Source organism: Hyla sarda, chromosome 9 (genome assembly GCF_029499605.1).
Source record: "Hyla sarda isolate aHylSar1 chromosome 9, aHylSar1.hap1, whole genome shotgun sequence".
Lineage (NCBI taxonomy): Eukaryota > Metazoa > Chordata > Amphibia > Anura > Hylidae > Hyla > Hyla sarda.
Genome location: NC_079197.1, coordinates 86,659,204 through 86,686,663, shown reverse-complemented (window position 1 = coordinate 86,686,663; position 27,460 = coordinate 86,659,204). Strand labels below are relative to the sequence as shown.

Sequence of the window (27,460 nt, the reverse complement as noted above, 5' to 3'; positions counted from 1 at the left end):
TCTCCGCCATCTTCGCCGTCCCGATCGCCACCCAGCAGGGTCGTGATTGATCGTCGTTCCAACCGATCAATCACGTGATCGTAAGGCGGCATCTGTGCCACCTCACTCCTGCTGGGTAAGGGTGAATGGGGCTGTCGGACATGGGGGGGTCTCGGGGCCCCCAAAGGGGTTTGCACTGTGTGTCTGCTGATAGATATCAGCAGTCACCCCGGTCCGATCCCTGAGCGGCGGGGACCAGAATTCCCACGGGCGTATCCATACGCCCTCAGTCCTTAAGGACTTTAAAACGCCCGACGTCCTTAAGGGGTTAATGTGACTCAGTAGTGAATATGGCTGACACATAGCTGTTTGGACTCCCAACAATGTCTGGCCATGATTCTTATGACACAGCAGATGGAGTCCTACAGGTTATCCTCCCGAACCTGGATCATGGCATCTTTGAAAACCTGGGCAGTCTGTGACTCTTCCTGGTGGCACCCAATGTAATAAACTAAAGCTTTCCAGAGGTTCATAATTGAATTTAGTTTTTGGAACATGAGTACAGTCAATGGCATCAATGCCTTCATCATCCAAAAACTGCCTAAACACTGGCCACTTGAGGCTGAGCATCAGCGTAAGGTCTGACTATGGTTCTGAGCATTTCATAACAGTACCTAACAGCAGTCAGGGTACTGTTGGGTCATAACAGGGAGTTTCTTTGACCCTTCATGGATATTGCTCCCAAGACCATCACTGACCCACCGCTAAACCAATCATGCTGGATGATGTTAAAGACAGGAAACATTCACTACAGTATCTCTTGACTTTTTCCTGCTTCCTGTCACATGCTCCCAGTTTGAACTTGCTCTCTGTGATGTAAGTATTTGATCTCTACTAATTAGCAAGATTTCTGCCTCCCAGGTGACAGGAAATGAGCTAGGATTACAGGCACTCTCTTAAAGCTTGTTACCTATATAAAGACATCTGTCTACTCTCCTACCGTGTCTCTTCTGGTCTTCCTTTCTGCTTCACCCTTGCCTCCTGTTCCCCTCCCCTCCTCTACTTTCTGGCTGCTGTTTGCTTTCTGCCTTCCTTTGTTTCTCCAGTGTATTGGGCTACTCCCGGCTCAGGCTCAATCTTTCCCGATTTGTCAGTGTTGTTTGTTTGTTTTGTTTTTGTTTTGTTTGAGTTGTTTATTCAGGTTTTTTGGGGTACACTATTCTACTTTTGAGCCTTTGGCTCTCGATCCCTATCCTTTTGGTTGACCCCCCTATCTCTCCCCATACTCCTTGCTAGAACCCTCCCCTAGCACCTTTATGCTCCTCCATGATGAGTAAGATTCTCTCCCATAATGTCAGGGGTTTTAACTCCCCCCACAAACGGAGTAAAGCTTTTAGGGATTATTCCTGTCACCGTTTTGATGTTATTTGTCTACAGGAGACGCATTTTACTACTGACTCAATGCCCCGTTTTTTTCATAGATCGTATACCCGCTTTTATGTGTCTTCCTATGTGTCTAAGTGTAGAGGGGTGATGTTACTCTTGCATAACTCTCTTTTCCTTTCCAGGTTACTGATATTCGTGTGGACCCGGAGGGTAGATTTCTGGTGCTGCTGGGCTCCATGTACGACAAAACTTTGTGTTTAGTTAATTCTTATGCACCCACTGACTCTCCGTTTCTCTTTTTTCAGATGCTTTGTAACGTTGTCGCGTCCCTGACCTATGATATTCTGTTTTGGGCTGGAGACTTCAATATGGTCTATAATGGTAAGCTGGACCGTTCTAATTCTGCCCCGTTTCGCAGATCAGGTACGCAACAATGGCTCCTTCCTTCTTTATTCATAGAGGGCTCTTTAGTGGATGTCTGGCGAGAGCATAATGGCTCTGCTCGTGGCTACACCTATTACTCACCTGAACAACATCACTATACTAGAATAGATTGGATTCTAACTAACCTTCGAGCATTGCCTCAACTACTGTATGCTCGACATGTTCCGTCAGCTTGGTCCGATCACGACATGGTCATGGTGGCTTTTGATTTTATGCGCTCCCTTTCTTGTCCTTTTAGGTGGCGACTTAATGAGTCCCTCCTGACTATGCCTCGAATTAAGCAACAACTTGAGGAACTCTACCTCAGATCCTAAATGGGTTTGGTTGGCCCATAAATCGTTTATTTGGGGACATGTGATTTCTCTTGCCACTGGGGTTAAGCGTGATCGGACAGCAACTCAGCGGGCACTGGAAGCCAAACTCCTGCGTCTGACCTATGCACACCAGCAGGACCCCTCTCCATATCTTTTTAGGTCGCTCCAGGATACCAGGGTCCAGCTGGACGCACTTCAGTCTACTGTGGTCAAGAAGACTTTGAGATGAACTAAAGCTACTTATTATAAATTTGCTAATAAGCCTGATCGTCTTCTGGCAGTCATGCTAAAGAAGACTTCTTCCATTAATAGAGTGCATAGCCTCCAGTTGCGCCCTGATATTCGCTCCTCCCATCCTGATAAGATATATCATGCTTTCCTCTCTTACTCCACCCTCTACACGGAACCTCCTCCCCCCCTCTTTCTCATCTACTCTTGATGGTTTTCTGTCCTCTATATCTCTTCTTCCACATCTTTCTTCTGATGCTAGAGAGACTTTGAACGCCCCTATTTCACCTGTAGAGGTCACTGAGGCTCTCTCTAGGTTGGAATTAGGGAAATCCCCTGGGCCTGATGGCTTCTCTGCCAGTTACTATAAGAAATTTGCCCCATTGTTGGTTCCCCATTTAGTCCTTCTCTTTAATTCCCTTATGTCGCCCTCTCGTCTCCCCCCTGAATTCCTTGACGCCCTTATTACTATTCTCCCTAAGCCTCATAAAGACCCACTCCATACTGCTAACTATCGGCCTATATCACTTTTAAACGTAGATTCCAAGTTGCTAACCTCAATTTTGGCTGCCTGTTTAAACAGATGCTTGCCATCACTTATCAACCAGGATCAAGTAGGCTTCGTGCCTGGTCGCCAAGCGCCTGATAATATTAGAAAGGTACTTGATTTGATTCAATAGGCAAGTGCTTCTGCAACACCTTTGTCGGTGTTGTCGTTGGACATAGAAAAGGCATTTGACTGTGTGTCATGGCAGCATCTGTTTGCGGTGCTTTCTAGATTCTGGTATTTTGGGCCCTTTGTTCAAATTCTCCACCATATCTACTCTTTCCCTTCGGCCTATTTGAAGCTACCCTCCTCATCCTCACAGCCTTTGAGGATTCGGAGGGGGACTCGCCAGGTGTGCCCTCTCTCCCCGGCACTTTTTGCCCTTGTGATGGAGCCTCTGGCAACTCTGATTCGGTCTAATTCGAGCATTAAAGTGGTAACAATCCTGGCCTCAGAATATAAGATTAATCTGTTCGCTGATGACCTTTTGCTGACCCTGACACTACCCCTGGTATCCCTACCCAATCTCTTTTCTGTCCTTACTGACTTTTCTGCCGGCTCGGGCCTTTCTGTCAATATCAATAAATCTGAAATTCTATATTGCAATGTCCCAGTGTCCTTACAACGCCTTATTTCCCTTAACTTTGGTTTTCGGAACTCCTCTTCCGGCCTTTCTTATCTTGGCATTAAACTAACCCCCTCTCTTTGTCCCCTCTACAGCTGTAACTACCTTCCACTTTTCCGTTCTATACGGGCGGACTTGGAAAAATGGAACTACCCTTACCTGTTGTCAGGATCCGGACTGGTATGGGGAGAGGACACTGGTGGTGGATCCTCTGTGTCAGTGAGGTGATGGCGTGGGCCGTACCAGGGAAACGGTATCTAAGGGGTTACTGGTTTTCACCAGAGCCGGCCGCAAAGCCGGATGGACTTGCAGCGGCAAGAAACCCCCAGGTCGTTCCATCCGATAGCGACTCAACCTCACTGACAGCTGAGACAGGCGCGGTACACAAGGACTAGACAGAAGCGTAGCAGAAAGTCAAGGCAGGCAGCGAGATTAGTAGTCAGGGGCAACAGCAGAAGGTCTGGGTACACAGGCTTGGGAACACACAATAACGCTTTCTCAGGGCACAAGGCAACAAGATCCGGCAGGGAACGGAAGGGGAAGCAGACTTTTATGGACAAGGAACAGATGGAAGCTGATTAGACTGATTGGGCCAGGCACCAATTAGCGGTGCACTGGCCCTTTAAATCTGAGAGCCCTGGCACGCGCGCGCCCTAGAGAGCGGGGCCGCACGCACCGAGACCCAGCAGGAGATCGGGACAGGTGAGTGGGACGGGATGCGATCCGCGGACGGGCACGTCCCGCTAGGCGGATCGCATCCCCGCCGGGCATAACAGAACAGCGCTGCAGGGCAGAAGACGCCGTGAGCGCTCCGGAGGAGGAGGGGGACCCGGAGCGCTCGGCGTAACACCTGTCCTGGCTGGGAAGGGTAAATGTAATTAAAATGGTCATTTTGCCTCGTCTCCTCTATCTTTTCCGCTCTCTTCCTATACCTATAGTCAAATCCGATTTACCCTCCTTACAGAAGGATGTTTTTGCATATATCTGGGCCTACAAGAAACCACACATCGCTAAGTCCTTAATGTACTTTAATAAAAAGCTAGGGGGCCTGTCCGTTCTGAACTTCTTGAAATATTATGTGGCCCGTTTAGCTCAATTAGCACTTGTTAATGACCCGTCTGGGGCTCTTAAATGGGTATATCTAAAAAACTCACTGCTTATACAGTGTATATGTGGTCCTCTTTCCTAATCTCTACCCTGGTGCCCTCCTCGGCCCTTGTGGCCCTATACTCATTGTCTCTTTGGCATCAGGTTCGCTTCACCTTCAGTCTCCTGTCTCCCCTCTGTTGCCTATTCTGTCTAATCCTCTCTTCCCTCTGGGCTTGACTCTGTCGAGCTTCTATTGGTGGACCTCGGCTAAACTTACTAGACTATATGATTTCCTGACTTGACAGGGATTACCCTCCTTTGAATCCTTTCGTTTGTCTCACGCTGTCCCTACTCCTGAACTCTTTAGAGCTTGTCAGATATTTTATTTCTTCCGCTCATATGTCACCTCCTCTCAGACTGTTCATCCCACTTTCTTTGAAGCTCTCTCTCTCTACACTCCTCTCCTCCCTGGTCTTTTATCTTTACTATATTCCCATCTAAATGCACCTCCTTCTGACACGAAATTGAAGTTTATGCTCGCTTGGGAAACTGATTTGCATGTGCACATGTCTATGTCCTAATGGCAGGACGGATGTGCCGCATTGAGCCGTGGTAGTTGGCAGGTGTCCTTAGCTGAGACTGCTTTGAAAGTACTACACAGGACCTATCTAGTTCCAGTATGGTTACATTCCATATATCCAGCAGTTTCACCGCTCTGTTTTTGTTACTGTGGCATGCTCGGTACTTCTACCATGTATGGTGGTCTTCTCCCGCAGCTTCTGCTTTCTGGATGCGAATACTGGATCTGCTGGACTCCATTCTACCTAGTCGTGTCCCGTGGACTCTTGCCTTCTGCCTACTTGGCGCCCGCACCACTAGAATGCGCTATAAAACTTTTCGTTTGGCACAGCACATCCTGATGGCAGCTAGGATTCATCTCGCTTCCCAGTGGAAACAATCGAGATTACATTTGGGTACCGTGATCTCAAGGATTAACCTTATTATGCTTTATGAAAAACTGTCGGCAGCTAGGGAGGATATGGTTGATAACTTTAATACTGTGTGGGAGCCGTGGTTGCTGTCATCACATAGTCCCGATGGGACTCACTGTCTGAACCTTTATTGAGGGAGCATCTTTTCCTGTTGTGTAGGGGGGTCGGCCAACTGGTTTCCCCTTTTGTACTACTATTGCCCTCCTATTGTTTTTTATGGGAGCCATTTCTCTATGATTGTTATGTAAGTGTACCAATGTATATTTTGTATTGTGTTAATTCGGTCTCTGGACCGCTGCTGTTCATTGGAGCCGTGCTTTCTGTGCAACTTACATCTTAATAAAAGCTTCATAGTTTGACTATTAATAAAGACATCTGTCCACAAAAGCAATCAATCAGATACCAAACACTCCACCGTGGACAAGACCAAGGAGCTGTCCAAGGATGTCAGTGACAAGATGCACATGGGAGGATCTTGTTGATAATCTCAAAACAGCTGGGATCATGGTCACTAAGAAAACAATTGGTAACACACTAGGCCGTGATGGACTGAAATCCTGCAGTGCCCTCAAGTTCCCCCTGCTCAAGAAAACACATGAACATTCCTGTCTGAAGTTTGTCAACGGGCATCTGAATGATCCAGAGGGTTATTGGCAAACTTCAGATGGGCCTGAAGTGTGCATATATCCCTACTTTGAAATTAGCTATTAGTGAGGGAATCCTATGTTTTGTGGTTGTGTAGATAGGAATAATCTTATGTGTTTGTCTACTGTATAGGGTTAAAGGGCTACTACGGTAGAATATTTTTCCCCCCTAATCAACTGGTTCCAGAAAGTTTAAACAGATTTGTAAATTGCTTCTATCAAAAAATCCTAATCTTTCCAGTACTTATCAGCTGCTGTATGCTACAGAGGAAGTTCATTTATTTTTTAATTTCTTCTCAGTCTGACCACAGTGCTCTTTGCTGACACCTCTGTCCACTTCAGGAACTGTCCAGAGCAGGAGAGGTTTGCTATGGGGACTTGCTCCTACTCTGGACACAGAGCAGAGTGCACTGTAGTCAGACAGAAACAAACTAAACAACTTTCTCTGTTGTATACAGCAGCTGATAAGTACTGGAAGCATTAAGATTTTTTAATAGAAGTAATTTACAAATCTGTTTAACTTTCTGGCACCAGTTGATCTGAAATTTTTTTTCCCCACCGGAATACCCCTTTAAATCTCCAGATTTTTCTATATGCTGATCTTTGATACATCTGTTCCCTGCTGTCAGTGCTCACGTCTTAAGGCCGACATGATAAATTAAGAAAATGATGAGGGTGGCATCAATTAGTGGGAATCTGGGGGATCAAAATGCAGCAACATTGTTAAACAGTGTGAGAATGAGTCACCATCCTACGTGTATGACAATATTATATATACTGTGCAGGAAAATCTTCTGTGAGAGCATCTTGTGGGTGGAAATTAGGTTGGAGGTGAGTGAGGTAATAAATGATAATATGTATCATTCTGTGTGACAGGATGCTGAAAAACTGCTCAGGCTTTACTTCAGAACACATACCAGATATAAAAACATAAGCCATTCAAAATGGGTAACACTTTATAATTCACAGCACAAAACTGCACTTTTTTGCTTAACCTTTAGGGTAGTTTTTAGGGTACTAGGGTAATTTATGCTGCTAATTTTCTGCTAAAGTATTTCTAATGGTAAGTCAACAAATAAAATCTGCAGCAAAATACATGCAAAAATCGAAAGGAAAATATGCACGAGTGAACTTAATCTACAGGCTAGTAATATTTCATTGTTTCTTTTTTGGATAAAATGTGTCACGTATGGGCAGGGAAGGAGTGCTCACTAAGCTCACCCGCGCCCCTGTCCCTGCCTACTTGTCCACCTATCCTAAATGATAGGCCGGCAACTAGTGTTGAGCGGCATAGGCCATATTCGAATTCGCGAATATTCGCGAATATATGGACGAATATTCGTCATATATTCGCGAATATTCGCATATTCGTTATATTCCCGTTTTATTTTCGCATATGCGAACATTCGCGTATGCGAAAATTAACATACACCAAATTAGCATACGCGGAAATTCGCATATGCGAATAGTCGCATATGCGAAAATTAACATATGCTAATCTTCGCATATGCGAATTTTCGTGCACCAGTCTCACACAGTAGTATTACAGCCTTCTTTACACCACACAAGCTGGAAGCAGAGAGGGGTGATCACTGTGATGTGTACTGTGAAGAAAAAAAACACAAAAAAACCGAATATTCGTAATTACGAATATATAGCGCTATATTCGCGAAATTCGCGAATTCGCGAATATGCGATATTCGCGAATAATATTCGAATTGCGAATATTCGCGAGCAACACTACCGGCAACTGGTCGACAATCCCTTCCTAAATAAGTGAGGGGAGTCAAATGTCAACACAATAAAATACAATCCTGTCAGTTGTCAGGAGCAACAGGGAAACAAGCAACTAACAAAGACAAACTAAACATACACACATAAAGTCGATGTCAGTCAAACCGAGTCAAGCCAGGAGTGGGAAGAAATGGCGAATCACTATAACCAAAGAGAAGTCAGATAAGAAGCCAAAAGTCAATTGCCGGGTATACAAGAAAATAAGGGATTGCTAGCTACTCGGGTAATGACCGATTTCACCGGCATCTTCCCAGAGACTGATGCCTGGTAATATAGGGAGATGCACATGTGGTCAATCAGTAGCTAGCCACTCAGACAGCAGGGTGTAACCCGGCAACCTAGCAAACAACACTTTGTCAGCACCTGTTAACCCTGCTGGTGCTGACAAAATGTTTTCATATTTAATAGAAATCATGAATATGGTTGTGCTTTTTAGCCCAATTCTATAACAATGAATTATACTATTATATGCTCAAGGTTAGGGTCACTTACATTGCATCAGCAGCAGCCGGGCAGCTCTGTGTGTCAGCTAATGACTACCGTTGGGAAAGCCGCCGCTACAAGCGGATACACAGGGATACAGGGATCAGGAAGCTCGCTCTGCTGTCATTCTGTGATTGCCGACAGCGCTGTGTGGGACCCTTCCCTAAAGAGTTATTCGGGCATCTATCAAATTATTATTTTTTTATTATTAAGCTCTGCTCTGGGGCGTGGTAATTAAAAGGTAATAAAAAATATATATAATGAAATTGCCCTGGACAAAACAATGGTACCCTGAACTTAATATTTAGTGGCACAACCTTCTAAGGCTCAAAGATTTTTGTAACTCTCAATGAGACTTCTGCACTTATCTCTAGGTATACTAAGTATCTAAGATACTGCTCCAGCTGTCTTAGGTTTGAAGTATGCCTTCTCCAGACGGCAGGGTTCAGTTCCTTCTATAGATGTTCACGGAACCAGACACCCCAATTATAAAGCATAAAGGCCACAATGTTTATTCAAGGTATCAGGATTTAGGGAATAAAATAATTTTCATCAAATAATGAGAACTGTTTTACATCTGTTACCGGAACCAAATCCTAAATAGTCCACCCAGTTATTGAGTGACAAAACATCCTCGAATAAACAATGGTGACTAAAATAAAAAAGATGGGAAGGACGCTGCTTGCTTGACACGCCATTCCAAAGAGGAAGAAATACTGTTGCAGTTGAGGTATATAGCTGCTTGAAGTGCACAGCGGACCCACTGCCCAATCAGGACCCACAATGACTGCACAACCAAACCTGTCGGTAATTAACTGGTTAATTGCCAACAAGAGAGGGAGACAGAAAATGCCATAACTATTGTCATGAACGGGGGGAAAAGTGAGCCCTAAGATGTCCCTAAGACATCTCTCCTTGCCTACTTGCCTAGACACCCCAGCAGAGAATGATAACTTGGAGCCGGTCACTTCCTTGTGCTAAAGTGCATGGGTGTTGAAGTCAACAAAACAAACGGAACTGTACAAAGTCTGGAAACAAATCAGGAACATAACGGAGATACAATAACCAACAAACAGCTATATAAATACATACAAGGCAGGATATAGCATACTAACAGATCAGGAACAAGAAACACACTAGACACCTCACTCCAAACATGGAGGGACATCAATACCAAAGCCAAATAGGCTCCTAGCCAGCCGGCACTCCACCGAGTGATCAGTGATACTGGCATAGGAGGAAACAAAAATTCTAAATACACGCAAACACTGGTACAGGCACAAAACAAAACTCACTCCTAGATAGACGGATTAGCACAAGGCTCAGAACAGGATTCTATCCTCAGAGTTGCAGGATCAAACAAAGTAAAAACAGGAATGACAAAATGCACAGTGTGGGTACAGACTAAGGCAACACAATGCAAATGCAAAACGAGCATACACAAATAATAAAACCCAACAAATGTACTAAAACAAACCAGGCTAAAATATATATCTTAAACAGACAACATGGCTTAGAACAATCACAGAAATTGATGTGATCTAAGGTTGATACAAGGTGCTCAACCCCAAGTGCAGTTGTGCACCTACGTTGGAGTGGAGGACCTGCACCTATGGATCACAATATGGTTTCACAGCTGTGGTTAATGTAAACAATGACATTAGCTATATCTCAAAACTGATGTAAAATGCAAAACATGGCTTAGAAGACAGATAGAAGACCCTTGGAGTGGCACTGCGAGAAGATGAATAAAAAAATCGAACCAGAGTTGCGGGTAATGCAAAAACACTGGAGCATTTTATTCGAGATAAAACAATAAAACAGATGATGCATTTCGGGGGTTCCACCCCTTCTTCTGATCAGTATGAAAACATAGTGTACAAGCAAGGTATATATAGGAACAAATGAACAAGGGCTCATTGAGGTGGGATGGACACCTGACAATGACATCACATCCTGTCACCTGACAATGACATCACATCCTGTCACCTGACAATGACATCACATCCTGTCACATGACAATGACATCGCATCCTGTCACCTGACAATGACATCACATCCTGTCACCTGACAATGACATCACGTCATTCTTCATGTCATCATGTCAATCTAAACCAGTACAGTCATCCTCCACCCACTTTCTTTCTACTACAGGTAATTTCAAATGTGGTATTTCGAGGTTCAAATTTTGCCCCTTAATCACTCATAAAAGTAAGGAGTTTACATCAGGAGCCTCTGGAACGACTTATCAGATCCCTTCTAAATTGTGGTTCACAGTATGTTGTGTATTTATTACAGTGCCCATGCAGACTCCAATATGTGGGCAGGACTATACGTTTTAGTGAGTGTTTGAATAAACATCGCAGTAACACTGTTTATGGGTTTCTCCTGCACAGCGTTTCACGGCACCTAATGGAAGTTCATGCTGGGTGTTTTGATTGCATCCATGCTACACTTATTGAAGGTATAGGTAAAGATGTATCCCAGAGGTTCAATACCCTTAGAAGGCGAGAGAACTTCTGGATACATACAGGTCTTAACGACATGATCGAGTGTAATCTGTAAAACCAGGTGCAAATTAGCTTCCATTAAAGGTCAACTGTTCTTTTTATCCCATATGGTGTATTTAGCTGTTGGTACGGTTTGTCCCAGTTGTTTTAATACATGGGTGCCCACATGTATACATGTATACTTTGTTGTACATATCGCTTTTTATATTATTTTAATTTGTAAAAATTTGTATTAATGTGCTTAAAGAAGCCAAGGAAAGATGGAAAAATCTCCAAAAGGCATCAAATTACAGATTAGACATTCTTATAATATGTCAACAAAAGTTAGATTTTATTTCCATCATTTACACTTTCAAAATAACAGAAAACAAAAAAATGGCATCTGCAAAAGTTTGGGCACCCTGCAGAGTAAATATCTTGTACTGCCCACTTTGGCAAGTATCACAGCTTGTAAACGCTTTTTGTAGCCAGCCAAGAGTCTTTCAATTCTTGTTTGAGGTATCTTTGCCCATTCTTCCTTACAAAAGTTTTCCAGTTCTTTGAGATTTCTGGGCTGTCTGTCACGCACTGCTCTTTTAAGGTCTATCCATAGATTTTCAATTATGTTGAGGTCAGGAGATTGTGAAGGCCATGGCAAAACCTTCAGTTTACGCCTCTTGATGTAATCCCCCGTGGATTTCGAGGTGTGTTTAGGATCATTTTCCATTTGTAGAAGCCATCCTCTCTTTAACTTTAGCTTTTTCACAGATGGCATCAAGTAAGCACCCAAAATTTGCTGACATTTTTTTCAATCCATTTTTCCTTCTACTCGTGAGATATTCCCTGTGCCACTGGCTGTAATACAACCCCAAATCATGATTGATCCACCCCCATGCTTAACAGTTGGACAAAGGTTCTTCTCATTAAATTATATTCCCCTTCTTCTCCAAATGTACCTTGGCTCATTCCGGCCAAAAAGTTCAATTTTAACCTCATCGGTCCACAGAACTTGTTTCCAAAGTGCATCAGGCTTGTCTATATGTTCATTTGCAAAGTTCAAACGCTGATTTTTGTGGGGATGACGTAGAAGAGGTTTTCTTCTGATGACTCTTCCATGAAGACCATATTTGTACAAGTATCTCTTTATAGTGGAATAGGGTACCACAACTCCAGTGTCTGCCAGATCTTTCTGGAGGGATTGTGCAGTCAAACGTGGGTTTTGAATTCTTTTTCTCACAATCCTGCGAGCTGTTCTGTCTGATATTTTTCTTGGTCTTCCAGATCTTGCTTTAACTTCCACTGTTCCTGATGACTGCCATTTTATTACATTCCGTACAGAGGATATTGACATCTGAAAACCTTTTGCTATCTTCTTATAGCCTTCTCCAGCTTTGTGAGCGTCAACTATTTTCAGTTTCAGATTTCTAGACAACTGCTTAGAAGAACCCATGGTGCTGATTGTTGGGGCAAGGTCAAATGAGTCTGGGCATTTAAAACCTTTGAGATTTACATCACCTGGTCTTCCCAGATGATGATTGAGAACAATCCATGACACTGGCAGGTCTCAGCTTTGCAAAGGGGGCAGTTCATGCTATAAATTCTGCAGGGTGCCCAAACTTTTGCAGACGCCATTTTTTAGTTTTCTGTTATTTTGAAAGTGTAAATAATGGAAATAAAATCTAACTTTTGTTGACATATTATAAGAATGTCTAATCTGTAATTTGATGCCTTTTGGAGATTTTTCCATCTTTCCTTGGCTTCTTTATGCACATTAATACAAATTTTTACCTGGGGTGAACAAACTTTTGATCCCCACTGTATATATGGCGCCTTGTTTACATTACTACGTTCAACCTGTCACATGTACACTATGATATTTTAACCCTTATTTGAGTTTTATTAACAGGCATTATAAGTATGTATGGAAAGCTATTCAACCCCTTTATATTTCAACTACATTTTTATATTATTTTGTGATGTTTTAGTATTATGTACTGTTTACAGGATGTAATGTCATTGTCAGGTGACAGGATGTGCTGTCATTATCAGGTGCCAGAATGTGATGTCATTGTCAGGTGACAGAATGTGATGTCATTGTCAGGTGACAGGATGTGATGTCACTGTCATCCCACCTCAATGAGCGCTTGCTCATTTGTTCCTATATATACCTTGCTTTTACACTATGTTTTCATACTGATCTGAAGAAGAGGGTGGCACCCCCGAAATACGTAATCTGTTTTATTTATTTTTTAAATCTCCAATAAAATCCACCAGTGTTTTTGCATTACCCCCAACTCTGGTTCAATTTTTTATTCATCTTCTGGATACTCGCAGCGCCACTCCAAGTGTCTTCTTTCTGTCATTTACACCACGATGCATTTATCAGGGCTGGTTCTCCTCCTCCTGGGACCCCGGGCACAGCAGAAGTACCACCATTTGTAACCCACTATTAGGGTTGATATGCAAGTTTTTCACATGCTCCAGGTGAGCAGCCACTACCTAGGGAAGCTTTAAACCTCCCAACATCTTTACCTTCCAAGAGGATAAATGATATCACACTAGGTGCCTTGGCGTGGGTCTTTCTTGCTGTTTTATTTTCTACAGTTATATCTTAAACAGGACAATTAAAAATAAGGAAATATGCTTGGACAAACAAAAGCTAAGGTGCATAATAAACAAGAAATGGTCAGTGTACAGGTCTAATTACCAGCAGAGAGTTCCAGCAGAGCTAGGGTCTAAATAAACCCACCCCTGATCCCATAGGCTGGAAGCATTAACTCTTCCCAAATTAGGGAGAATAAATACAGAAACTGTTCAGAGAAAAACAATGTCTGAACAGGACCCAAAGCAGAAAATACAAAATACAGAAAAACGGATATTGCAACTATAACTGTGTCAAGTAAAGTAGGGGCCCCCTTCCAATCGTATTCAGGTCAGGGCTCACAGAAGGTCACTTCAGAATAGTCCAATGTTTTTACCCATTAATAGGTGTTTTATCTGTGTGTTTTGGGTCATTATCCTGTTGGAGAACTCATGACCTGCAACTTAGACCAAACTTCCTGACACTGGGAAGCACATTACGCTCCAGAATGCCTTGATAGTCTTGAGATTTCATTGTACCCTGTACAAATTCAAGACATCCTATGCTGGCGGTAGCAAAGCAGTCCCAAAGCATAACCAAGCCTCCTCCATGCTTCACAATGTTCTTTTCTTCGTATGCTTAATTTTTGTGTCTGCAACTATGGTTACTTGTAGAAATTATAAATATAAAATATTTATGTGAACCAGTCCTCAAAAGCACAGGGGAGAGAAAAAGGAAAAGACTAGTGGAGATGGGATCCAAGAAATGGTCTTTATTATATAAAAAGGATATATATGACCAATCGCCTAGCAGGGCCCTTGCTAAAGGCGAATGGCATATACTGGGTAAAAAAATGGATATAATAAAAAATACAGAATATAGTAGGATTAAAATGAAATAAATATGATGGGTAAGTAGCACCAAAGAAAATTCATTAATTAAATATCTGCTGCATATATCAGGAGAAAACGTTCTCAGTCCATATAATTCATAGGGATATTTCAATGAAAAATCCACAAGAAATGTCCAGAATGAAAAGTCACAATTAGTTTGGGTGTGTCCGGAGTAACGATATATGGTAGTGAGTGTAGCGACAATAGCTACAATAGGAAATTCATGGACAGGTAATGCAGACAATGTGGCAAACACTGTCAGCAATGAAGATGTCAAGTCTCGGTGCACAGCACCACTCACCCTCCTTTGGAGTCCTCAGGTCCGGGCTGGCACGGCTGAGTCCGGCACTCTGGATATCAATGCCCGCCTGGGTGGTATGCTGGGTGAGTGGCTGAATCTCCGGGGGTCCGAGTATCCTGGGCTGGCACGGGAGGCGTCCGGCCTTGGGGAGGATGATGTCCAGGAGTAACTCTGCCGACCGGGGCTGTGAGTGGATGCAGGTAACAGGTGGTGCGGATTGCACGTATGAATAAGGTGCTAACAGCGCGCGTGCAGCAGTGGTCCTGGAATCGCGGGCATCCAGCTGTTGCAATTGGAATATGGCAGATACAGTCTATTTGAAGTGATATACACTTATGGATAAGGTGCAGATAATGGGCTAGACGCGTTTCAAGGCCGCGGGCCTTTTCTTCAGTAGCTATAGGTGTATATAGCTACTGAAGAAAAGGCCCGCAGCCTTGAAACACGTCTATCCCATTATCTGCACCTTATCCATAAGTGTATATCACTTCAAATAGACTGTATCTGCCATATTCCAATTGCAACAGCTGGATGCCCGCGATTCCGGGACCACTGCTGCACGCGCGCTGTTAGCACCTTATTCATACGTGCAATCCGCACCACCTGTTACCTGCATCCACTCACAGCCCCGGTCGGCAGAGTTACTCCTGGACATCATCCTCCCCAAGGCCGGACGCCTCCCGTGCCAGCCCAGGACACTCGGACCCCCGGAGATTCAGCCACTCACCCAGCATACCACCCAGGCGGGCATTGATATCCAGAGTGCCGGACTCAGCCGTGCCAGCCCGGACCTGAGGACTCCAAAGGAGGGTGAGTGGTGCTGTGCACCGAGACTTGACATCTTCATTGCTGACAGTGTTTGCCACATTGTCTGCATTACCTGTCCATGAATTTCCTATTGTAGCTATTGTCGCTACACTCACTACCATATACCGTTACTCCGGATACACCCAAACTAATTGTGACTTTTCATTCTGGACATTTCTTGTGGATTTTTCATTGAAATATCCCTATGAATTATATGGACTGAGAACGTTTTCTTCTGATATATGCAGCAGATATTTAATTAATGAATTTTCTTTGGTGCTACTTACCCATCATATTAATTTCATTTTAATCCTACTATATTCTGTATTTTTTATTATATCTATTTTTTTTACCCAGTATATGCCATTCGCCTTTAGCAAGGGCCCTGCTAGGCGATTGGTCATATATATCCTTTTTATATAATAAAGACCATTTCTTGGATCCCATCTCCACTAGTCTTTTCCTTTTTCTCTCCCCTGTGCTTTTGAGGACTGGTTCACATAAATATTTTATATTTATAATTTCTACATATTACATTAGGCCTTTTGGGTGAAGGCAACACCTTTAACCTCAAGCACATTATTTCTTTTATCCTAAGTGAGCTACACATATTTTACATTTCCTATTTAACTATGGTTACTTGCCAAAAATCTTGGATAGACTTTGTCAGAGTCAGGGACAGATGGGGAGGGGGATTAGGGAAAGTTTAGATGGTGATAGGTACTCTTTAAGACATTCTGGAGCACCTTCTGTGGAAGGAGCTGAAACATGCAGTCTGGGGAAGGCACCCTTCACATCTGAGACAGCTGGAGCAGGTTACTTATGAGGAGTGGGCCAAGATTCCCGGAGACAAGTCCAGAAGTTTCATTGAGAGTTACAGAAATCGCTTTATTGCAGTGACTGCCTCAAAAGGTTGTGCAACAAAATATTAAGTTCAGGGTCCAGGCCTGTTTCTTTATTTTGTTTTTAAAAATTATTCTGTTGAACCACAATTCAGAAGCAATTTATTAAGTTTATCAGTTCATTTTCAGTAAATTTTTATTCATTATTTTGTCAGATTCAAGTTATTTCTTTTTTGTTCAACTGTTTTTTTTTATTAAAGAAACTTTCTTTAAAACAGATATTTGACAGTAAAGAAAAATATAAAAGTATATAGAATAATAAACAAAGGTACATACTTACATATTAACTAGACCAGGTTACAATATGGTAATCTGCATAGATCCGACTGTCAAGATGTTGGAAAGTCCGGATTTTTTCCAGGTCGGCTCCGTGAGTATCCAGGGAAGGCCCCATATCAAGGACATTAAGCATGAATAAAAGCCGTTCTCTGATAAATAAATAATGAAGCTAGGATTCATGACAAGAGAAGTGGTATTAGTCGGTACTAGTAATATCTCTAGACTTCTACACAATCCGAATCTATTACACCTCAGCCTATGGTCAGTAATCCAGGTAACATGCAATGAAGAAGATATAAAATAATGTACATTCATATACATACATAGATCCAAGTTATTTCAGGGAGAATAGTGAGGTTTTCTGTCTTTAAAGGGGTACTCCGCCCCTAGACATCTTTTCTCCCATCCTAAAGATAGGGGAAAAGATGTCTAATTGCAGGGGTGCTGCCGCTGGGGACCCACACAATCTCGGCTGCGGCACCCCAGACATCTAGTGCACTTCGCTCCGTGCCCGACTTCACGGCCATGCCCCCTCAATGCAAGTCTCCAATTGAGGGGGCGTGGTCATGACATCACGAGCGGGGCATGATGTCACAAGCCTTTGGCGCTGCACCCTATGCTCTAAAAGGACTCCGGGTGCAGCAGGGAGATTGCAGGGGTCCCCAGCGGCTGGACCCCCATGGTCAGACATCTTATCCCCTATCCCTTAGATGAAGATGTCTAGGGGCAGAGTACTCCTTTAATGGAAGGATACCAAGAATTTTATCCACCTCTGTATGAAGAACATAAAATACCTAGATGGGGATTCCTGAAGGAGACATGGGGCATATAAGTCTGAACACAACAGGCGGTATGGAAGTAAATGTATATCAACAAATGTTTATCATTAAAAGCCTAGAAGAGAAGAGTAGAATATGACAATATGTAAATTAACACATGGAACACATAGGGAAGGTGACAGAGAGGTGGAGAATAGGAACTGGCAACAATAGAGAAAAAATTATCTATCTGTTTGAAGGTCATATATTATGGAATACAAGATAAAGCAAGAGGTATGTGGGTGAAGGTCCCAAAACGACACTATTACAAGAGATTCAGTGAATACTGGTACTTATAAGTGGTGGATTACTATGTAACAGGGAATTCTAGTTATTTCTATGTCTGTTACTTGGAGGGGCTGATGATGAGTAGAGGGAACAACACAGTAATATATCTAAATGTGGGGCCACCTATGAACATATTTTGGGGGTTGTGACAGACATTACAGAAGGCATCAAGAATATTCTATGATCTCAATAAAGACATTAGAAGTTAGAGTCTTAAAGGCTACCTTCGATCAAAAAAACTTTTGATATATTATAGATTAATGAATGCAGAATAACTTTCCAATAGCATGTAATTAAAAATATATGCTTCGTTCTATTTAATTTTCCACTTTGAAAAAATGACCACAAGGGTCTCCCTTCCCTGTCCTGCCCCAATCCTTTTTTTTAATAGATTTCAGACTCATGCTGGCGTCCCAAATCTCAGACTGCAGCCGGGACACAGACAAGCTGCAGGGAGCAGTGCTGAGCGTGTCTATGTCCCGGCTGCAGTCTGAGATTTAGGACTCCAGCATGAGTCTGAAATCTATTAAAAAAAAAAAAGGGACTGGTAGGGAGACCCCTAGTGGTCATTTTTTCAAAGTGGAAAATTAAATAAAAAGAAGCATATTTTTTTAATAATATGCTATTGGAAAGTTATTCTGCATACATTAATCTATAATACTTAAAAGTTTTTTTTGATGAAAGGTACCCTTTAAAGGGATTATGCAGGGAAAAGCATTTACTAAACATTAGCCACCAGAAGTTATATAACTTAGTAATATACATTGATCACCTGTCATGAAGCTGTCTGCAGTTATCTCATCCCATTGTGCTGGACGGAAATTCTGTAGTTCCCATTTGTGATGATGCTTGAGCCTGCTTTTCTGCCACCTTCACAGCCATTTTGGGCCAATTTGGACAGTAATATAATACAAAGAGGTGTATATGATGCTTTCCCTACGGTGAATGCATATACACCACTTTGTATTATATACCTTGATACTTCAGCTGTACATATATGCACCCCACAGGTGTAACCCTGACTAATGGACCCGGATTTTCCGCTGCTCCAATCCTAATTCTGGATTGGTTGCTCGTGAGTGCTCTCCCCTTTCTTTCTTTTATTGGTATTCCAATTTGGACAATGCTGAGCTTCTCCCTGACCTTGATTTATAATCTGTTATTATAAAATGTCATGGTGGAATGAATAAAAGAGTGTGAATCTATTAGTACAGGATGTAGAAAGTAAATGGTTTAACCTTATAAGGCTACGTTTCCACATGGTTTTTTTTTCAGGCAGTTTTTGGATATCTGCCACTGCAGTTTTTAAGCCAAAGTCAGAAGTGGATCCATAAGGAAGGAGAAGTGTAAGTCTTTCTTTTATATGTCCTATTCCTTTTGAATACACTTCTGGCTTTGGCTCAAAAACTGCAGTGACAGTTTTCCAAAAACTGCCAGAAAAAAAAAACAAGTGGAAACTTAGCCTTACAGGTCACTGATAAACAAAAGGAATTTACCCATGAACCTACAAGATGAGTTCCTGGCCATCTCCAGTTTGTTCGTGGCAACTGTAGATGGTCTTGAAGCTGAAAGAACCAAGATGGCAGACTAACATACTTCGCATAACTTACATTGACATTAATCAGAGTAAAGTAAACAGCGTAACATCGGGTGCAGCACTGTTTATGCAACCCTGGGTGTTATGCAAACATGATAGCTCATAGGGCTTTGCCGACAAACACACACAGATATACATACAAACACATACATACAGTGTATAACATATACACATATGTACATACATATTCATACACACACACTCTGAGATCCATAAATATATACAAACACACATATGTAATACATACACATACTGGTACATACATTTACTTACACCCATATATACATTAGGACACACAAACACACACCTTTTTTGACAGCTTCCTTTCTTTCAGTGGTCACAGTAGGTCAGGATTTGGCCAGCAGCAGTGCCAACCTGTGCCATGGCTATAAAATGGTAATGTCCTCTGCCAACTGCTGGTGAAAAGAAATATCTCACAAGTAATGCCCTCTTTCACCAGCAGATGGCAGATAGCATTGATTATTGCACACTGTCAATAACGAAAGAGGAAAGCTGTAAGGATAATGCAGGGAAAAATAAGGGAAAGGTTTTTAACCCCATAACATATCTATCTTGTGTATGACCTCTAGTTTGGTTTATATACCAGAATAATCCCATTACTCAATGCACAGTGGATCACAATTAACTATGTAGCCACTAATTCTCTAGCAACCTGGTTAAAAATACACTCAAATGCTACCACTGCCTAAGTGTGGTTATCCTCACACAAGCAATTATTCCGTCCACATTTTCCTCATTCTCCATTCCATGACATTTCTGACACAGCTGATTCCTATAGGACCTCCCTAGGAGCTTTTAGTCTGAACCACAGAAGATGTTAAAGGGGTACTCCAGTGGAAAACATTTTTTTTAATCAACTGGTGCCAGAAAGTTAAAAAGATTTGTAAATTTCTTCTATTAAAAAATCTTAATCCTTCTAGTACTTATTAGCTGCTGTATAATACTTAGGAAGTTATTTTCTTTTTGAATTTATTTTCTGTCTGTCCACAGTGCTCTCTGCTGACACCTCTGTTCATGTCAGGAACTGTCCAGAGCAGGAGAGGTTTGCTATGGGGACAGACAGAAGAGAAATTCATAAATAAATTAACTTCCTTTGTATTATACAGCAGCTGATAAGTACTGGAAGGATTAAGATTTTTAAATAGAAGTAATTTACAAATCAATTTAACTTTCTGGCACCAATTGATTTAAATAAAATGTTTTCCGCTGGATTACCCCTTAAAAGAGGACCTGTTGTCAGTCCAAAATAAAAGATCAGGTGCCCTGATTCCAACAATGTTTTTACTTTCTTGCTATGCCCCAAACCCCCCTCTCCTCCGCAATATATAATATTTGATTGACTAGCTGAACTTTTTTTTCTGAATAACCAGCTGGACAGGGACTCTCGTGCAGAATGGGGTATAAATGCTAGGCTAAAAGGGTGTGATTATAATGCTGAAGGGGCTTAAATCATGTTGGGGGGGGGGGGGGGGGAGAGGGTTGATCATGATCATCAGGCCCCTGAGCTTAGAATTCACACACCTTTAAAGGGGTACTATGCTGAAAACATCGTATCCCCTATCTGAAGGATAGGGAATTAGATGTCTGATCATGGGGGTCCTGCCGCTGGGGACCCCAGCATTCTCCCGGCCGGCAGCAGCGGCATCCGAAATACGAAGGCTTGGAGCTTCCGCGTTCGTGACGTCACGCCTCCTCCCATAAACATCAATGGAGAGGGCATGGTGGCTATGTTCACCAGGCACCGAATGACAGGGGTGCTACAGCGGAGAATGGAGATTAGACATCTTATACCCTATCCTTTGAATAGGGGATAAGATGTTTTCAGCGGAGTACCCCTTTAAGCAACTAAGTGACTGAAAACCCTGGCCATATGACTTTTCAGGTAAGTGCAGCTAGTTAACCAAATTGTAAACCCTTATATTTTAGAAATGGGGAGGGGCATAATAAGGATGTAAAAACCCGGTTGGAATCAGGGAAACCAAGACTACAAATACATTCTCTTCTCACACTAGGTCATCAATATCTGATCAGTAGGGATCTGACACTCTGGAACACTGCTGATCAGCTGATTACCAGAGCCACAGCGCAAACTAACACAGTGAACGGAATTACAAGTATATAGCTCAATACATTACATGGTGGTTGTGCTGGGTACTGCAGCTCAGCTGCCATTACAGGGGTACTGTTACGCCGAGCGCTCCGGGTCCCTGCTCCTCCCCGGAGCGCTCGCGGCGTTCACCTCCGTGCAGCGCCCCAGTCAGACCCGCTGACCGGGAGCGCTGCACTACTGTCTCCGGCGGGGATGCGACCCACGTAGCGGGACGCGCCCGCCCGCGGCTCGCATCCCAGTCTCCTCACCTGCCCCGTCCTCCGTCCGCTCAGTCCCGGCGCGCGCGGCCCCGCTCCCTGTGATTTAAAGGGCCAGTGCTCCATTGATTGGCGCCTGGCCCAATCAGTACCTGCTTCCTTGCTCCATGCCTATAAAAACCCACTTCCCCTTCCTGTCCTGGCCGGATCTTGTTGCCTTGTGCCAGTGAAAGCGTTTTGTGTATGTCCCAAGCCTGTGTTCCAGACCCTCTGCCGTTGCCCCTAACTACGATCCTTGCTGCCTGCCCTGACCTTCTGCTACGTCCGACCTTGCTCTTGCCTAATCCCCTGTCCCACGCCACTCTCAGCAGTCAGTGAGGTTGAGCCATTACCGGTGGACACGACCTGGTTGCTACCGCCGCAGCAGGACCATCCCGCTTTGCAGTGGGCTCTGGTGAAAACCAGTAGCAACTTAGAACCGGTCCACCGGTAAGGTCCACGCCAATCTCTCTCTGACACAGAGGATCCACCTTCAGCCTGCCGAATCCTGACAGGTACTCCAGTGGAAAACTATTTTTTTCAAATCAACTAATGCCAGAAAGTTAAACAGATTTGTAAATTACTTCTATTAAAAAAAATCTTAATCCTTCCAGTACTTATCAGCTGCTATATGCTCCGGAGGAAGTTGAGTTGTTCTTTCCTGTCTGACCACAGTGCTCTCTGCTAACACCTTTGTCCATGTCAGGAACCGTCCGGAGCAAGAGAGGTTGACTATGGGGATTTGCTTGTACTTTGGACAGTTTCTGACACAGACAGAGGTGTCAGCAGACAGCACTGTGGTCAGACTGAAAAGAACAATACAACTTCCTCTGTAGTATACAGAAGCTGATAAGTACTGGAAGAATTAAGATTTTTTTAATAGAAGTAATTTACAAATCTCAAAACGAAGATGTGATATTCGGCACTGCTCCTAATGGCTAAGCTGGACGGACAGACGGGCGTACGACAAGGATAAACCAATAGAGATGTGGTGGTGCTCTGATGTAGTGGCAAAGTTCAAATCTTCAATACAGTGGAGAGCTAGAAAAACATCGGCACTCACCAGTCTTCTCTTTAAAAGCTTCTTTATTGATACATACTCACAACATGAAATGCAGTCAGGGAGAGGGATCTGTGCAGGGGGGGGTAAGTAGTAGGCAACAGACTCTGTTTCGCTCGTTACACAAGCTTCATCCGGCCATTGATAATTTACAAATCTGTTTAACTTTCTGGAGCCAGTTGATATGAAAAAGATTGTTTTCCACTGGAATACCCCTTTAACCCCTTCATGACCCAGCTAGTTTTGGCCTTCATGACGCAGTAAATTTTTTCAAATTTGACATGTGTCTCTTTAAGTGGTAATAAAGGCTTTTACCTGACAAAGTGATTCAGAGATAGTTTTTTCAAGACATATTGTACTTTATATTAGTGGTAAATTTTTGTTGATACATGTAGCGATTTTTGTGAAAAAATTGGCAAAAGGTTCCTTTCTCTATGTTTGAAACTCTCTACTTGTAAGAGAAATAGTCATGCCAAATAAATTTAGTCATTAATTCACATCCACAACATGTCTACTTTATGCTGGCATCATTTGTTAAACATTATTTTACTTTTTTACGACATGAGAAGGCTAATATTATTATGAGCATTTTTTTAAATTTTCTACAAAAGTTCAAAATCACATTTTTTGGGAAAACATTTTTTTTTTATATATATATGTGTGTGTATGTATATATATATATATATATATATATATATATATATATATATATATATATATAAATATACAGACAAAAGGATACGTCAGCCAGCACTATTGATTCCAAACTATTATATGGACCTGGCTTACAGGTGCAAGCTGCTGGGTTAAAAATACAGCAACAGAAGAATACAGCAGCACACTGCTAGCACAAAGATATAGTTAAAACATGAGTATATAGATACAACATGAAAAGCTATACAGCTATGGTGTAAGAAATGGAAATATAAAATTATGAAGTTATGAAATAGTGAGGTACTTAGCTTACAATTTGACGGCCAAATAGCTTTGACCGTCCCACCGCGATAAGGTGACCTCATATGGGACGGACCCGACACCATGAATATGCCTCTGTGTGATCAGTTCAGCAGGCATTGCAGGATCTGAAACATCCCATACACCTTATATACACCTGATAGAGGTGGGTGGGGTGCAAGAGCCAACATGGAGGTAGCCACTCCCCCGTGTGTACAATACAGATACGTCAGCCTGCACTATTGATTCCAAACTATTATATGGACCTAGCTTACAGGTGCAAGCTGCTGGCCTAAATATACAGCAACAGAAGAATACAGCAGCACACTGCTAGCACAAAGATATAGATAAAACATGAGTATATAGATACAACATGAAAAGCTATACAGCTATGGTGTAATAAATGGAAATATAAAATTATGAAGTTATGAAATAGTGAGGTACTTAGCTTGCAATTTGGCAGCCAAATAGCTTGGACCGTCCCACCGCGATAAGGTGACCTCATATGGGACGGACCCTACACTATGAATATGCCTCTGTGTGATCAGTTCAGCAGGCATTGCAGGATCTGAAACATCCCAGACACCTTATATACACATGAAAAGCAATACAGCTATGGTGTAATAAATGGAAATATAAAATTATGAAGTTATGAAATAGTGAGGTACTTAGCTTGCAGTTTGGTGGCCAAATAGCTTGACCTGTCCCACCTCGATAAGGTGACCTCATATGGGACGGACCCTACACTATGAATATGCTTCTGTGTGATCAGTTCAGCAGGCATTGCAGGATCTGAAACATCCCAGACACCTTATATACACCTGATAGAGGTGGGTGGGGTGCAAGAGCCAACATGGAGGTAGCCACTCCCCCGCACCTCACCCTCCTCTATCAGGTGTATATAAGGTGTCTGGGATGGTTCAGATCCTGCAATGCCTGCTGAACTGATCACACAGAGGCATATTCATAGTGTAGGGTCCGTCCCATATGAGGTCATAATTTTATATTTCCATTTATTACACCATAGCTGTATAGCTTTTCATGTTGTATCTATATACTCATGTTTTATCTATATCTTTGTGCTAGCAGTGTGCTGCTGTATTCTTTTTTTGCTGTATATTTAGCCCAGCAGCTTGCACCTGTAAGCCAGGTCCATATAATAGTTTGGAATCAATAGTGCAGGCTGACGTATCCTTTTGTCTGTATTGTACACACGGGGGAGTGGCTACCTCCATGTTGGCTCTTGCACCCCACCCACCTCTATCAGGTGTATATAAGGTGTCTGGGATGTTTCAGATCCTGCAGTGCCTGCTGAATTGATCACACAGAGGCATATTCATAGTGTCGGGTCCGTCCCATATGAGGTCACCTTATCGTGGTAGGACGGTCCAAGCTATTTGGCCGCCAAATTGCAAGCTAAGTACCTCACTATTTCATAACTTCATAATGTTATATTTCCATTCATTACACCATAGCTGTGTAGCTTTTCATGTTGTATGTATATACTCATGTTTTATCTATATCTTTGTGCTAGCAGTGTGCTGCTGTATTCTTCTGTTGCTATATATATATATATATATATATATAATACATATATATATACACATGTATATGTGTATATATACGTGTATATATATATATATATATATATATATATATATATATATACACACACACGTATATTTTTTTTACTTCCGTACAACAGCTACCCCCTAATGTCTAGTGCACAATACATGCAGTAACAGGTTTAGGACACTACCGGAGCTGTTGTACAACTAAACAGCTCCTTTACAGAAAAAAAGGGAAAGTGAAACGAAAGCATGCCGACGGGCACAGCGCCAGCAGCTCAGGATGGGTAAGGGTCACCGGGGGAAGGGGGACAGGTAAGGGACACTGGGGTCTCCTAGCAGAGTAGTGTGTGTGTCCCGATTTGACTTGCTGATAGGAGCGATCGCTGTGAGGGGGGGGGACAAAACCCCCCTTAGACCCGAGGCAATATGGCTGGCTATCAGTGATAGCCACCATCTTACCGGGTGCGGCAGGATGCTGCCAGTAGCGGCCAGTATCTGCATGACGTAAATATACGTCATAGGTCGGGAAAACCTTCCCGGTCATGACGTACATGTATGTCAAGGATCGGGAAGGGGTTAAAGTGTACAGGATCTGAGGGGCAATAACCCAGCTCTCCCACTATACACTATATGGAGCAGTCTGTTTCTGGCTCTATTATTGTGTCTGTGAGAGCCACAACTCAAACAGGTCATAGGCGAAGATGCCAGGTGGCGGACCTCCACCAATCAGATATTGGTGGCCTATTTTTTAAGTATCGGCCGTCAATGAAAAAGTCAAAGAAGAGAAGTATTTTTGATCTCCCATGTTGGGTGTAGATCTCATGGCATTTAATAGATGTGAACATTTGTTCAAACAGACATTTGTGATATTTAAATACTGATGACACTGAGACAAATACATATATGGCATAAAAAAACTAAAAAAAAAAAAAAAATACTTGTCATTGTTACATTTTAGTAGCAATATGTTATAAAGATAAAAGAACAATAACAGGTTTCTTGTATTTAGGAATTTTCTCCAGATCTGTCAGCCAGCTCAACTTAAAGCCACCAGGGAAATGGACAAGGAAAGAAAACTTGACCCTACTTCACCTCAAAGGAAGGAGAACAGAATATAAAAATAAATCCTTGATCTGCATGAGTGCATCTTACTTCATCTCTATAGAAGAGGCCTTGTTCCCTAGATCCCTGGAGACAACAAGTATCACACACTGCAGACTGCACAGACAGACAGAAGCTGAAGAGACTCAAATTCTAAGGTTTCCATCTGATGAAAACAAAATCTTTCTAGATCAGGAGGCAATAGGACACTGCTGGTACCAAAACTAGTTTTCAGGCTTTCCTTTCATCAATGCCTAGGAGACTTTACAGAGAAGCCATGATCCTTCCTAAGTATATATGTTGCTTATTGCAGTGAAACAGTGAAATTAGAAACAGTTTAATATATATTAGTTACCTATGCGAATACAATGCTATACTGATACACTGAGCACTACAATGGCGATAGGTAGGAGGCAATCCAAGAACATATCACTTCAAAGCAAGTTCTTATTATAATTTAACCTTTCAAGGGGTACCCCGATGAAAAAAAATTTTTTTGTTTTAAATCCACTGGTGCCAGAAAGTTAAACAGATTTGTAAATTACTTTTATTTCTAAATCTTAATCCTTCCAGTACAGTGCTGTATACTACAAAGGAAGTTCTTTTCTTTTTGAATTTCCTTTCTGTCTGACCACAGTGCTCTCTGCTGACACCTCTGTCCATGTCAAGAACTGTCCAGAACAGAATAGATTTGCTATGGGGATTTGCTCCTGCTCTGGACAGTTCCTGACATGGACAGAGGTGTCAGCAGAGAGCACTGTGGTCAGACAGAAAAGAAATTAAAAAAGAAAAGAACTTTGTAGTATACAGCAACTGATAAGTACTGGTAGGGTTAACATTTTTAAATAGAAGTAATTTACAAGGGGTATTCTGGGCAAAAACATCAAAAGGATAGGGGATAAGAAGTCTGATCGCAGGGGGCCCGCC

General features: G+C 42.4%; 1 long non-coding RNA gene across 4 annotated transcripts in view; it reads left to right on the top strand.

Moving 5' to 3' along the window:
- LOC130291722 (uncharacterized) overlaps positions 1–27,055 on the top strand; it is a 77,076-nt gene extending 50,021 nt beyond the window's left edge. The window contains exons 4-5 of one of the 4 annotated variants that reach the window (XR_008848012.1): positions 1,671–1,746; positions 26,442–27,055. This is a non-coding gene — a long non-coding RNA (uncharacterized LOC130291722). Of the gene's footprint in view, positions 1–1,670; positions 1,789–5,388; positions 5,944–26,441 lie in introns of those variants that run through there. The other 3 variants (XR_008848013.1, XR_008848015.1, XR_008848014.1) reach the window with 3 other exon arrangements.
- Positions 27,056–27,460: the final 405 nt, after the last annotated feature.